The sequence below is a fragment of the Triticum dicoccoides genome, chromosome 5B (assembly GCF_002162155.2).
Source record: "Triticum dicoccoides isolate Atlit2015 ecotype Zavitan chromosome 5B, WEW_v2.0, whole genome shotgun sequence".
Taxonomy (NCBI): Eukaryota; Viridiplantae; Streptophyta; class Magnoliopsida; order Poales; family Poaceae; genus Triticum; species Triticum dicoccoides.
The window spans coordinates 560,957,333-560,971,066 of NC_041389.1; the positions used below are offsets into that span (position 1 = coordinate 560,957,333).

At 45.2% G+C, this 13,734-nt stretch overlaps 1 pseudogene; it reads left to right on the forward strand.

Moving 5' to 3' along the window:
• The first annotated feature begins 7,825 nt into the window (after window positions 1-7,825).
• LOC119311616 lies at window positions 7,826-13,459 on the forward strand (annotated as a pseudogene).
• Window positions 13,460-13,734: the final 275 nt, after the last annotated feature.

Sequence of the window (13,734 nt, forward strand, 5' to 3'; positions counted from 1 at the left end):
TTATTTTTAGTAAGAAAATCTAGGTATATATATGAGATTATTTGAACTAGTTGAATTAATATAACTAGTTTATTTTTAGTAAATGGTTAGTTGAACTAGTTGAATTAATAGAACTGGTTTATTTTTAGTAAGAAAATTTAGGTATATGAGATTTGATGATCTAATTAAAATATTACTATATATAGCTACTTTATATATTTTAGTAAGTAAACTAATAGAACTAGTTTGTTTTTAGTAAATTCTTAGTTGAATTAGTTGAATTAATAGAACTAGTTGATTTTTAGTAAGAAAATATTACTATATAGAACTAGCTACTTTATTTTAGTAAGTAGTTGAATTAATAGAAGTAGTTGAATTAATAGAACTAGTAAGTGTTTAATGTTTCACCTATATGAACGTAGGAAATGTCGTCTGACGATGAAAAAGATTTCACTATGTGCGAATACTGTGAAGACCAGCGCGGCCTGTGCGACAAAAATTTCCTGGTTGATGATAGGCTATTCAACATCAAGCTGGATGAGACCTTCAATTTGGATACAGTAAGTCACAATGACAAGTCTTTTTTAAAAATTAAGCATGACTTATATATGCTTCATTTGATTCAACTTATAATTTTTAATTTTCACTATTCTACTAGCGCATCCCTTGCCATGCAAGAATTTTTGTCTTGGATAAGATAGGGTTCAGTGCTATGGAAACTATGGAGGTAAAAAGAGTTTACCTGAAAACCGAGCATGGTTATACTTTCAACGTCAAAGTATAGAATGCAAACACATACACCTATTTTGAATGCAAAACTTGGCAAACACTATGCAAGGCTTATGCATTTGAGCCTGATATGGTTATAACCTTTGATATTCATCCGGAAGATGATACTGAAGGTAATAGAGACATCTGGGGCGATGTGCAGACGCCTCCAGTTCTATCATTATGTGAGTTTCTCAACCACATTTATGTCTTTGATATTGTTTATTCAAAAATAGTTGACAACTAACTTCTATTGACAACTTATTTCCATTCAAGAAAATATGTACGGTGCTTGGTAGGCAGGACCTACTACTGTCCCAGAGATGAACTAAACTGCGAGGAGATAAGTCATTATGTTTCATGGCTTGAGGATCTTCATACTGTCAAGACAAATTTTCTTCCTGCACTTAGAAATGTTAGTACTCAAAACGTGCGACCGATAGTGATCGTATTGAACTACGGTCACATCTATTTAGGAATGATGGTAAGATTTTTACTATTTGTCCTATGTGCATCTTTTGCATACATAATTTTTTTTGCTAAACTTTCATTGCTAAGTATATTAGTTACTATATGATGTTCTTCGATAGGGACTCCCGATGACAGTTATGCCTTAGTGGATCGAGACTAAAGGTCGCATGTCAATGGTTAGCTTACAGTCAAGATATCCTACATTGCACATGAGTCCATTCAGGATTTCTAAAAGCGATGAATGCTTAATCGTGAAACATTGGAGCAAAGTTATTAACGATCCCAGCAGAGAAGTACTAGGGGGCAGCAATGAGAAGCGCAGACCACGATTAGGAGACAGGTTCATCTGCACGCTCCAGTATGATGAATGGGGAGAGCTATACATGTTCTATGCTATTTTACCTGAAAGAGAGCAGCAGGAGTGATTTAGCTAGTTCATGCTCGAATGGAATGTCATGGTTCCATTCCATTAGAATGGGTTGGTTCCGTCCGTGTGTTTGGTTGAGAACAATATGTGGAATGGAATGGTGACATTTCGATGTTTGGTTGGAGAGATGAAATGGAATGGATTGTATTCTTCTCACCTCTTGTAAATTAATATATGAACATATAACATCAAAGATATGCAAAACTATCTCCTCTTGCACCAAACCATATGATCAAGATCATACATTCACAGTCCAAACAAGAATGAAAAATATAAGAAAGATATCGAAAGAAAAAGATATGCACATGATCATGCCACGGTCAAGGTCCTCAATGCCTAAGGCTAATAAATCAGTTGGTTCGTTGCCATTGGCGATCTGACTGCCACCATCTCCTCTGCCTTACCTCCATGTTAGCGTCATATGGAAGGAAGAAACTGAAATTGCTCCTGATAGTCCTCGCCGACCAACACACACCTGGCTGCTACTCAGCTACAAAATCGATCGGTACTCTTCCCTGCTCCTCGATCCTGGTCGCACCCTCTCACCAGCAGGCCAGACTACCACCGGCCCCCAGATCAGTTCACCGTCGCGACCTCCGAAGGCCTAGTCCCTGCCGCCGCCGGATTAGCCTCTTCCCAGCCACCCATCTTCAAGACCGCTGCTCCGCCGCCCCTCGTCCATCGTGCCGCAATCTAGAGAGGAGGAGATGAGGAAGAGGAGGAGCGCGGCGCGGATCGAGGGAGAGGAGCAGCCGGCGGCGAGGATCGAGGGAGCATAGCAGCTGCCGGCGCGGATCGAGACAGAGGAGTCGCGATAGGCTTTCGGGGGAGCGAGAGGAAAGACGAGAGAGACGACCGGTTCCGCGTGATTCCTCCGATTTGGAGATCTCACTGCGTTCCGGATATTGGGTGAATATTCCCTAGGTGGGAACGACTTGGTTCCCGTTCCATGTATGAACCAAACGCAGGAATGAGGCTCTGGGGCAGGTCCGACCCATGTCGTTCCACTTCGTGATAGGAACCAAACACACCCTTAGTACTTGTCCTCTCATGTTCATGTTCTTCGTCCTGAACTTAATCTCAAAGAGTGATTTGCTTTTGTGGTGTTATGAATGCTTATAATATCATGAACATGTTAAACTCGATGATATCTTTGCTTCCAGTACAAGTGAATGTTTCTTCTTTAAGCTAGTGTTGGTGGTGATTAGAAAGCGGTAATGACTATGATGATTAAATAGTGGTAATGACGACTATGATGATTTTTAGCTAGCTAGTATACTGTTGTTGATGATATGATGCAAGAGTTTTTATATTAATATGATGATGATGATGATGAGTTATTATATCATTTATGAAAGAAACTGTATATTAGTTTCAGCTGGATGGATCCTAGCTAAGTGATCAAGTATATGCCATATCCATCACTTAGCTAGGATCCATATGCATCCAGTCAAAACTAATCCGCGATACTTTCACCTAATGATTTAACAACTCATTATAATGTAAACAATCACTAAATTAAATTGAAAACACAAAATTAAAGGAAAAATAAAAAATAAAACCAAAACACCCCCAAACATTTAGTACCGGTTGGTGTTACCAACCGGTACTAATGTCCTACACGCATCCGGGCCTGGCTCGTGCAACGTGGTGGCACTTTAGCACCGGTTCGTGATGAACCGATACTAAAGGGGGGGGACCTTTAGTCCCCACTCTTTAGTGCCGGTTGCAGAATCGGCACTAAAGGCCCTTACGAACCGGCGCTAAAGCCCAGTTCTGTACTAGTGATTATGTGATTTTGTGTGCCAATTTCATGCTATAGAAGTTTTTTAGTGTACATTTTAGTTTTATTTTAATGAAATTGCATGAAAAATACAAACATTTGAGTGGGATGATTTAAACACATCAAAAAATTGCAATGGTTTTTGGATTTTTTTTTAAATGTACACGTTATCTGAAACAACTGAAACTATGCATGGTGTCATCATGTGATCCTACAATATGTGGTTAAAAATTAATGTGTTACACATAAGTTTGGACATATGTTGCTTAAAAAATGATCTATATCCAGGGGGAGATTCGTAGTTTCGAGGAGGGAGGGGGATTGTCCGATTTGAGAGAAACATGGTAGTGTTGTTATTTTTGTGACCTAAAATGTTTGTATACATGTAATATACATAATTTAAAGTTGCATCTCCAAATTAAACTTTATATGAGATGCTTTGCTATTTTCAATAGTTTAATATAATTATTCTCTTAGCAGCGATTATGTTGTATTGGACACTGCAAGCATGCACACTAAGCAGCATTCACATCGCTAAGGCGCTAGCTACTGGTGGAATTTTACCTTTTACCATTTTGAACAAACATGGGATCTTGTGTTCTAATTTTTAAATGAACATTTGGGTGTTTTTGATGAAAGTACTATATCAAAAATCAAACACATCAACTCTTTGAATTTTGTTTAATTTCCTTAAAATATATTTCTTTGGTGTTAGCAATGGACGACTATGGTTGGATGCTGCTACTTCTCAATCTAGCAGCATGCGACGGGCGCTCACTCGTGGCTAACAATAATTTAGCATTTTAGGACTTTAAGCACAATTTCACAATCTTCTAAATGATATCTGATTGAAATTGTGCATGGTGTCATCATATGATCATTTGAATATGTAATAAAAATTTCTATGTATTACACAATAGTTATGAGATATGTTGATTACAAACCAAAGGGGTCGATATCCACAGGAGATTTGTAGCTTCAAAGGATGGAAGTATCTGGTTTGAGAGAGACATGATAGTGTTGTAATTTTTTGACCTAAAAACTTTGTATACATGTAATATACACAATTCAAAGTTGCATCTTCAATTTTGGGCTTTATGTGAGGTGGATTTGCTATTCAGAACAATTTAATATAATTATATTATTAGCAGTATTTACCGACGCTGTTAGTATGCATACTCCAGCATGCCACAGGCTGCTGCGCGCTGCTAGTGGACTTTTATTTTGCTATTTTGAACACAAATATGGGTCTTGTGTTCCAATTTATCATAATGAAATTTAGGTGTTTTTGATAAAATTAATATAAAAATCAAATACCCCAGCTCTTTGATTTTTTTTTTGAATTTTGAAATATTTAAATTAATCATTGGCCGTTAGCAGCATCAATACTTTCCTGAACGTGTCTAGTGTACTTTTAGCATTTCATGCTTTCAAACATAATTTTGGTGTCTTCTGTTCCAATTCTTTTTTAACGTACATTTAGGTGTCTTACAATGAAATTAAGAGAAGAACTCAAACGAACCAATGCAACTCATTGAATTTTAATTTACGTTTTAGTATTTAAGTACAATAATGGTTTTTTTTTTCAATTTCTTTTAGCAGCGCACCATAAGCCGTGAACGCAGAGTACGACCTACCAGCTTTCCACTCCTCGACTGAACACTGCTAAGATTTTCTCTATATAGACATATAGGTCGTGCGCCGCCTAACACTGCAGTCCATACCACATATCATACTGGCCGGCTGGTGTTCCCCATACCGTCAAGTGGAGCGCGAGCTCTCTCGCGGTGACCAGCCGGTAGAGCGTGAGCTGTCTCGCAGTGGCTGGAGCACTTTCCCTACCGGCCGGCGGAGTGCAGCGGTTGTCTCTCGGTGTGACTCCAGTGGAGAGGCCCCGCCTGCCCTAGCCATGGCCAGGGGTCCTCCATTGGGGTCATAGTCGGAGGTCGGTAGTCTGAACGTGAAGTAACGGCTCGTCGGTGTCCATCCGTTTGGCAGCACATTATTATTTTTCAATATGGGAACATGTCAAAAACATGCAGTTCATGTACGCACCACTAATATGTACATTCACTGGTGGAGGTCGCAACATATACACGCCGCAAGTAGTTTGAACAGACAGAGGCGGGTCAGCCAATGTGGGATGCAAGTGGTTTTCGTGGCGTTCAATCCTAGCCGCAGGCGGGTCAGCCAATGTTGGATGCAAGTGGTTTTCGTGGCGTTCAATCCTAGGTGCACGCTGCTAGTTCTTACACTACTAGCGGTGCTCCGTTTTCTCAAACGCTGCTGGTAGTTCTGGTGCTCCCTTGGTTTACCTCACTAGCGGTGTGCAAGTCCCCCGGACGTCGCTAGTAGTATTACGGTACTAGCGCGGCAGCGCCCACGTTCTGACCAAACACCGCTATTTTTGCGCAAGTTAGCGTCGGGGTGCCCTTTTAGCTAAACGCTGCTAGTACCAAAATCTTATTAAGGGTTCGTATCGGAGTGCTGTTGGTAGTTGACCAAGTTAGCGGCAGCGTGCCGTTCCATGTGCCTGTCCATAGACCGATCCTGTGTGTTTTGCTTGCCGGTGGATCGGTGCCATTGCCATGGCGGGGAGGGGATAGGGTTCCTCTGGCCTGTCAGTGACATGGCACCGAATTCTTTGGCTCTGATCTGATATCATCGGTCATTTTATCTCCTTTGTTATATGTTTCTTCGGCCCTCGTCCTACAAGAACTTGTTTTCTTTGTGTATGGACTAGTGGGCTACAATGAGGCTGTTCTCTAGGTGATCTTTACACACAGTGGGTTGCTTTGGCTCAGAATCTCCCAAGGTGCTCTAGAATCACTACCTATCTTTGCTCTATGGTGAGCTGCCCCAACTTCTGATGGTTCAGCGTCCTTCGATCAAGGGCAAGGGGTAGGGGGGGCCTTCGGAATTGCAGAAGGTTGGTTTTGTCAATGGTGTCTACCTTTTGAAATAGATGAGGGTGTGTCCATCGTTGCTGGCAGTGTATCCTGTATCCTCTTGAAGTTTGCTCGCTGTCATTTGTATTGGTGCTTCATTCGCGTCGAAGGATTCCATCAACATCGAGCTAGCCTTTCTACAGTTTATCTTTGTGTGATTGTTGCTGTGGTGCTTGTAAGCTGCTTTGGCAACACCTTCTATGTGGCGTTTTCAGTTTCCTTGTTTTTATTTCATTGGTATTGGCCGATGTAATTTCTGGCCAGTTTATGGCTTCCTTAATTCGAGACCTGGCTCTGCTTAATCCTTCTTTCTAAAAAAAACCATCCTCCATTTGTCGGTGCCACGACCAATGATTCACCACTGCCAACGGCAAGAGAATCTAGCAGTGCAGGGCCACTATGATGACATGATGCCACTAGTTCCAAATTGCAACTCCATGCATCCAGCTAGCACGCATACACAGAGAAAAAAGCTAGCATGCATACACCCGAAAAGAGAGAGAGAGAGAGAAGCGCATGCATAGTTGCATACACACGGAAGCCCGATCCCGAGGTTCACAACAACATATACATTTTCCAGCTTTGTTTCAGCTACGCAAGATTCATTTCCCAGCGACCAGCATCTTAATGAAGCCACAGACCTGTGCTCGCTGCTTATTGCATGTGCAGCAGCTGAAGCAGTCTGCTAGAAGACGCCCAAAGTCCGCATGTCCAAAGCGAATTCACTCATGAGGACGCCGAAGGTACAGACGTAGCTCTTGCCGTGTCGGTGATCCTCCCGGGTAGTGGCGCAGCTGAAGCGGCGGGCATCATAAGGAAGCTAAAGACCTTTGCTCGCTCCTCATGGCATGTGCAGCTGCAGCGGTCGACTGGACAACTGTGCTTGGTGGTGGGTCTAGGTAGCTAGCTAGCTGCTAGCTAGCCACTGGGAGCGGCTGGCTCATGCACACCACGAAGCTAGCTACTCCTTCCATTCCAAAATAATTGAAGTTCTAGAATTGTCTTAAGCTAAACTTTTTAAAGTTTGAGTTAGTGTATAGAAAAATCTCCGAAGTTCTATATATGGAAAACGTTCCAAGTCTCCATGTGTACAAATAGTTACACTCATATTGAATAACTATTTAAAAATTGGCATAAGAACAACAAGATATGAGTCATTAAACCAAAAAAATACATTCATATGCATAGTTTATGCCGTATTTTTATGATCAGATTTAGGCTAGGTTTGAGGGGTGCCGGTCAACCCCGGACATATAGGGCCGGTTTGAGGGGTGGCTGGATCACGTTTTTCTGACTAGGTACTAACTGCTTGGGCGATTTGAGGAGTCCGGCTAGATGCACTAGCAATACACAAGCAAGTTCCTCTTAACTGTTCTGACTTGCTAGTATATATACACGCCAATGAGAGAACATTAGGACACAGCCATTGTAGTCTTGTTGAAATCAGAAATGCATTTGAGAACAGTTTTCTCCTGTGCTCTGCTTCTAGTGACGGTAGTGTCACCTCCTTTGGCTAATGCATCCAGCGAAGCAGTAAGATCGACACTTCCTCTTTTAGTTTGCAGGACTTTAATTTGGTCTTTTCCTTCATACTACTTATATCAACCCGGCTTGCTCTGATATTGTTCCTGGACACCCTTTTGCATATCAAAGATACATCAGGTCTACATTGTGTATCTGGGGGAGAAACATGATGATCCCTCCGTGGTCACCGCATCACACCATGACCTACTAACCTCGGTTTTGGGGAGGTATGAGATAGTTGTTGAGGTTTGCATCCTAATAAGTACCACGAAACTAATGTACTTGCTCATATTTTGTTTACTTTGAAACAGCAAGGCTGAAGCCTTGAAGTCGATAGTTTACAGTTACAAGCACGGATTCTCTGGGTTTGCAGCAATGCTCACAGAGTCTCAAGCCGAGACACTTGCAGGTAATAATCTGTTAATCTAAGAGACTAAGACGGCATCACGCGGCACGTTATCTTTAATGATGGGTCCAACCTAACTAAGATTGTTCCAAATACAGAATTCCCCCAAGTCATCAATGTGAATCCTAACACTTATCACCAAGTACACACGACTCGCAGCTGGGACTTCCTTGGCCTTGACTATAAAAACAACCACCAACAACAACCGAGCCTCCTTAGAAGAGCAAAGTACGGTGAGGATGTCATCATTGGGGTAATTGATACAGGTTTGCGATCTCATCCTTAATACCACCTGTTGGCGCCATCTCTCCTTGCAGCGCCGCTCCTTCTTCTACCTCGAGTTGCCTCTCACAACTCTCTTCTCCCTCTCACACAATTCTCTTGTGTTTTCTCTCAAGAACTCTCTCATGAACACACACACACGCACGCATATACCAAGGAAGAGGAACGGCTTTGCCAGAGACACTCCATTGGTGAACCACAATGGCTACATGGTTTCTCTGCTCAGCCCTCTCGGCCTCACTTCATTACTCAGTATGCAACATGTATATATACATCAGGTGCTGGACTCACGCCACTACCAGGCACCATTTCCGGCCACTAACAGCACCCTCCACGCACTAACCCATTCGCCAACTGACTAGCTACATGCACGCCCATGTCAATCACTAACAAACTCACGCATGCAGTGACTCTTGACTCGGCTAGCACCACGCACACATGCAGCTACAGCCTCACATACTCTAACTAATTCTGACTTGGCCAAATCACTTGGCTCAACCTGAATGAGCAGCCCGTCACGCTCCAGCCACGGTCGCATCTTGCCGCATCACACGGCGTTGCCTTATCGCATAGCAATATCGACATCTCCTCGTGCTCGCCGCGTCGCACGGCAGCCTGACATCTCATCTTCTCCGCGTGCCTCCGCTGAAGCTTCACCGGACTAGCTACTCTCTAACCTATCCTACATGCACAACGAAAGCAAACTAAATATGCAGATACATGGAATCAAGATTAAGTCTAACATTCACCCCCTAATCTTGATTCTCCTATCATCAACGCAGATCACCCACAACCACTTGCCAAGACTTTGCAGCGCCAAGACCACACCACCTTGCCTCACGCTGCAGCTTCACCATGCTGCACCATCGATCTCCACTTGCATGTTCTTCAGCGGCATCACACCACTGGTCACGTACATCTCGCCGCCGTCGTCGCAGCAGCTCACCTTGGGGATGGCGTCACACCACCCAAAACACCACCGTCAGCTAGCTTCACATCTATCCTCATGATGGCCTCGCACGCCGTACATCGATCTTCTCAGCGGCATCTCATCATCGTCTTGTCGGCATCGCACCGTCGTCGTGGCAGCATCGCACTGCCATCTCCTCCTAGCGGCATCACACCGCAACCACCTGTTCGCGCGGCATCACACCGGCGAAGACCTCCTTGTCGTGGACGACGCCGTCGCAGCGCCGGACACCACCGTGCACCATCTTGTCGTGGTCGACGCCGTCGCAGCGCCGGACGCCACCATGCACCATCTTGTCGTGGTCGACGCCGTCACAGCGCCCATCACCACATCGTCCTGCCGCACGCAGCAGCCACCTCTTGACGTGGACGGCGCCTTCGCAACGCCGATCACCACGCCATCATCACCTCGCGGCATCGCACCGAAACCGGCCATCAGCGGTACCGCACCGCTGCCAGCCATCACCTCGCACCGACGTCCTCCATCTCACATGGAGTCCACCGCGTCACCACCGTCGCACCCGTTGCCTCCGCCCAGCACCACGGCGGCCACCATAGCCGCCGGCACCGTCGTCGCCGCCACGGATCAACAAGGCTCTGATGCCAATTGTTGGCGCCATCTCTCCTTGCAGCGCCGCTCCTTCTTCTACCTCGAGTTGCCTCTCACAACTCTCTTCTCCCTCTCACACAATTCTCTTGTGTTTTCTCTCAAGAACTCTCTCATGAACACACACACACGCACGCATATACCAAGGAAGAGGAACGGCTTTGCCAGAGACACTCCTTTGGTGAACCACAATGGCTACATGGTTTCTCTGCTCAGCCCTCTCGGCCTCACTTCATTACTCAGTATGCAACATGTATATATACATCAGGTGCTGGACTCACGCCACTACCAGGCACCATTTCCGGCCACTAACAGCACCCTCCACGCACTAACCCATTCGCCAACTGACTAGCTACATGCACGCCCATGTCAATCACTAACAAACTCACGCATGCACTGACTCTTGACTCGGCTAGCACCACACACACATGCAGCTACAGCCTCACATACTCTAACTAATTCCGACTTGGCCAAATCACTTGGCTCAACCTGAATGAGCAGCCCGTCACGCTCCAGCCACGGTCGCATCTTGCCGCATCACACGGCGTTGCCTTATCGCATAGCAATATCGACATCTCCTCGTGCTCGCCGCATCGCACGGCAGCCTGACATCTCATCTTCTCCGCGTGCCTCCGCTGAAGCTTCACCGGACTAGCTACTCTCTAACCTATCCTACATGCACAACGAAAGCAAACTAAATATGCAGATACATGGAATCAAGATTAAGTCTAACACCACCTAGCTTATATTTGCATCATAAATATACTGGCTAATCCATGTGTACTTTTGTTGAAACAGGCATATGGCCTGAATCACCAAGCTTTGAAGACAACGAATATGGACCTTTACCGGAACGGTGGAGAGGCACATGCCAGACTGGCCAGTCGTTCGACAACACAAAATGCAATCGAAAGATAATCGGGGCACGGTGGTATGGCCAAGGCATCAGGGCAGCGGTGCTTAAGAGAGATATCATGTCGCCTAGGGACTCAAACGGCCACGGAACACACGTAGCATCGATAATCGCGGGTAGCCAGGTGAGTGGTGTGAGCTACGGGGGTAACCTAGCCACAGGCACAGCACGCGGCGGAGCGCCACGCGCGTGTCTAGGTATCTACAAGGTGTGCTGGGGGGACAAGGGCTGCCCTGACATGGCGATCCTCGCGGCTATCGATGACACCATACACGATGGCGTGGACATCCTGTCCATCTCGTTGGGACTGGCCGGCCATGAGATCCCAGGGACGTTGCATGCTGTGCTGCGAGGGATCTCCGTCGTGGTCTCCGGTGGGAATGATGGTCCTGTGCCACAAACGGTGTCGAATGCCGTTCCATGGGTCACTACGGTGGCCGCTAGCGCAATTGACCGTGCTTTCCCGACTCTAATATCTCTCGGAAACAAGGAAAATCTAGTAGTACGTGCTGATAGTAGATTAATAATCTAATTCTATCCTTTAACCTATACTCTTAATTTTTTCTTAATTACCACGCAAAGAATTCTTACTTTAATTTCGAACACATTCAGGGGCAATCTCTTTACTACAATGCATCTGTGGTCAGCAACAACTTTGAGGACCTTGTTTATGTGCGAAGGTGCGTAACTAAGTAAATAAGTATAGATAGATCGAGAGAAGTCACTTGAAACATTTGATTGAGTAAATATCCCCTCTCACTTTAAAACTCTTGTGTGTGTATGTAGCTGCAGCGAGGCATCACTGGCATCGAGGAACGTCACTAGTAAATTTGTGATGTGCTACGCACCGGAGGGCGGAGGCGCCGCCTGGTGCACGACTCCTTACAGCCATTTACCACACGATGGATGCCGGTGCCAAGGGATTAATCTTCGCGCAGCATGCCAACAATGAACTCGACACTCTGGACGAGTGCGACGGTATCATGCCTTGTGTGCTCGTGGATTTCGAGATCGCGCAGAGAATCCTATCATACTGGGGCATCACAGGGTACGTACATTGGCCTGTACATAAAGGATGAAGAAGAACACCGTCATTTGATTATTTATTATGTTTTTTCTCAAAGATTTTCTTCACCCCTGATGGCTTCTGTCATGCTAGGAAACCGGTGGTGAAGGTCTCGCCTGCCGTGACTGTTGTTGGAGATGGGGTGTCGGCGCCGAGAGTCGCCTCATTCTTGTCGAGAGGCCCGAGCCCCTTGTTCCCGGGCACACTCAAGGTATTTCATCTTTAGTTGTGTCAAATAGACTGTAGTTCATCCTTGTGACACCCTTAGCTATCTGGCCTCCCTGATTGTTTCAGCACTAGTTAGGACTTGCATCTTTAATGCATGCTTGAACTGCAGCCTGATATATCTGCACCCGGAGTCATCATCCTGGCGGCCATGAGAGGCTCCTACCAGTTAATGTCTGGAACGTCTATGGCATGTCCTCATGTCTCTGCGGTCACCGGCCTGCTTAAGTCAGTTCACCCAGACTGGTCGCCTGCCATGCTCAAGTCTGCTATCGTCACTACCGGTATATGGGCACTCACAGACGGACAATATTAATTAGGTCAAAAAATTAGACACATTGCATGTAGTACATGGCTAAGTTGATCATTGTTTTCTGGTGATACGAGTCATTGCTGCAGCGTCGTTCGTTGATCTTTTTGGTATGCCGATCCAAGCAGAGGGTACCCCAAGGAAGCTTGCCGACCCCTTCGACTTTGGTGGTGGCAACATTGACCCGGACAGGGCTGCTGACCCCGGATTGGTCTATGACGTGGATGCAAGAGACTATGTCAAGTTCGTCAACTGCACCCAACATGGATCATGGGTAGATGACTGCGAGTTAAACCAGCGCAACCTCAACCTCCCTTCAATTGCCGTGCCGAACCTCAAGGACTATGTCACGGTCCGACGCACTGTCATGAACGTCGGGCCATTGGAAGCAACCTACCGAGTGGAGGTTGAGGCTCCAGCTGGCGTAGCAGTGTCCGTGGAACCATCTGTGATTAATTTCACAAGAGGTACTAGCAGAAGTATAACGTTCGTGGTGGCTTTCACCGCAAGGCAGAGAGTGCAAGGAGGGTACGCCTTTGGGAGCTTGACATGGAAGTCAAATGGAAGTGCACACTCAGTGAGAATTCCAGTTGCAGTACAAACTGTGATACAAGATTTTGTTGTAGATACATCATAAATCCATGTGTAGTTTAGTTGTGCATCTTCCTAAGTTCATGTATTTATCTCATAGTCATAATCTCAGCCCCATCACCACCACCTACAAAAGATTGAACGAGTGGTATAAGGCACTCCCCTAGCTTGTTCTAAGCTCTTGGGGAGGTGGCCGTGGTATCTTTCCATTTCATATTTATTTTCTACTTGAATTAGTTATATCCTCTTTTTATTTTGTTTTTTATTTCTGGGCACTATTTGTAAGCCAGTACTGGACCTAAGTTCTTGTTTCCGTACTTTAATTCAATTAATAGGTTGCATGGATCACTCTGATGCAGAGGCCGGGGGCTATCCTTCTTTTCAAAAAAGTAGCGTGTTTTCTTTTCTGAAATTTTGTTTGTAAAGCGTGTTATTGCTCTCAAGAGCAATACTATTGATATATCC